Consider the following 2245-nt stretch of genomic DNA (forward strand, 5'->3'; position numbering starts at 1 on the left):
AGTGTAAATAAAGCATTCTGCGTGTTTGTTTGTTTTTGTTTTTTTACACACAGCCCAGCCTGGCTTCGAATTCACTCCTCAGCTCAGGATTACCTTTCAGCTCCTAATCCTTCTCCCTCACAACCCAAAGGCTGGGATGACACATCTGGACCACTTCACACATTTTAGGATGTGCTCAGAATCAAATCCAGGGCTCAGTGCATGCTAGGCAGGCTCTGCACCGACTGGGCTACATTCTCTAAGCCCTAAACCTTTTTTTTTTTTTCTTTTTAATTTTGATCTACAGAGTTTGAGGCCAGCCAGGTCTGCAAGCAAGTTCCAGGGCAACTAGAGCTGCAGAGAGAAACCCTGTCTCAAAAAATAAAACCAACCCAAACCCCTCAAATAATAATAAAATTGACAATTAGTTTTAAAGCAGTTTTCAATATATCCCTTATAACTGGTAAGTTATGCTCCAGTATCAATATTGGAGAATTTGGAGGTTTAAGATTAGCCTGGGTTATATATAGAGGTCTTGCTGAGAGAGGAGAGACAGAGAGACAGATAGACAGAGAGAAACACAGACAAAGAGAGAGGCTGGCCCATGGATGGGCTTAGGCATGTGTCTTTATTTTGGACCCTAACCTAATGTTTCTTGTGTTGTCTGTAAGCTCAGATTTAGTTCTTAAAGTGCCTTATACAACGTTGAGGGTAGCACACCTCTGTGACATAAGGAGCTATGTCTGGGCACATGGAAGTCACACCTGCTGTGTCAAAGCCTTGGCTGTCATTTTTCTTCTTTACTTCTGATTATATTTTGTTTGTTTTTGTCTTAATGGGGGTCTCACTCTTACCCAGGCTGGCTAGACCTCCTGGGCTGAAGCAATCCTCCTGCCTCAGCTTCCAGAATTACAAATGGACTGGAGTTACAAATGGGCAAAGGATTGTGAGCAGCCATGTAGGTGCTGGGAATCAAATCCCAGGCCCCTGTGAGAACAACCAGTGGTCTTAACCACTGAGCCACCCCTTCAGGCCTCTGTCCTTTTTCTTCTTGTTTTTGAGATTAGGGTTTCTTATTGACCTGGAAATCATGGCGTAGGCTAGGCTGCCTGGCCAGTGAACCCTAAGCTTTTCTGCTTGTCTCTGCCTCCCCAGCATCCCATGAACCTCAATGTTTTTCACATTGGTTTTAGGGCTCTGATTTGGGTCCTCACACTGGCAAAGCAGGCAGGTCTTCCAGCTCCAGATGAGCCACCCCCAACCATTGCTTGTCCTCTTCATGCCAGACCATAAAGTCAGCAAGGTTTGGCATGGTTGTGCGTCTTGTGTGTGGTCTATCTCCTGTGGAAGGATATTCCTTTGTTGCTGAAACAGAGGGAATGGTTATAAAAATTTAAACATGCCTTCCTTTCAAATTGGTGTGAGATAGCTCCGTGGATAAGGGCACTTGCTGCCAAACCTAACCGCCTGAGTTCAACCCCGGAGACCAACATGGTGGAGAGAGAACCAGCTTCCACAAGTTGTCCTCTGAACTGCACATGCTCAGAGAGGCATGTTTGAGCCCCACCCCCACCCCTTTTAAGAATTGATGTAATTCACATACCATAAGATTCTTACTTTAAAAAGATCAGTTCAGGGGTTTTGGGTATAGTCAGTTTTACTACCAGCATCAGTACATGGGGGATATCCTTGGACTACGCCCTAAGACAAAGCCCCTTTGTTCCATCAGCTGTCACTCCACACCCCACACCCCGCAAGCAGCCAAGATCTACTACTCTCTGCAGCGGTCCCTACCCACTACTGTAACACAAGGAATTGTGCGTGGTGAACTTTGACCTTGACCTCTTTCACATAATTCGTTTTCCTGGGTCCTTCTCCGTTGCAGGGTGTATCGGCATTCGCTCCTTTTCCTGGTTTGGTCATAGTCCTCTGTAGGTATGCATCACATTAAAACAAAGAGCAAAACTCTTCCTAGCCAAGACGATTTTTTTTTAAACTATCCTTTGCAACCCTAGGATCCTAGAATCACATGAAGGGGAAGGACCGAATCTCACAATTTTCTGTGCTCTGGAACTTTTTTTCCTGAACTCCTCTTCCTCAGGCACTAGGAGCACAGCTCCGTGTCTCAGCCTTCTCTTCACAAGGAGTCAGACTCCCTAACCCTGTTTAGGAATCTGCGTTCCTCTCTCTCCTAGGCTACCTGGTTTCCTGAAACCGGACACCACAGAGGACCAAGGTGTCTCTGTCTCTCTCTCTCTCTCTCTCT

Source organism: Grammomys surdaster, unplaced genomic scaffold (assembly GCF_004785775.1).
Source record: "Grammomys surdaster isolate TR1022 unplaced genomic scaffold, NIH_TR_1.0 206, whole genome shotgun sequence".
NCBI classification, from domain to species: Eukaryota; Metazoa; Chordata; class Mammalia; order Rodentia; family Muridae; genus Grammomys; species Grammomys surdaster.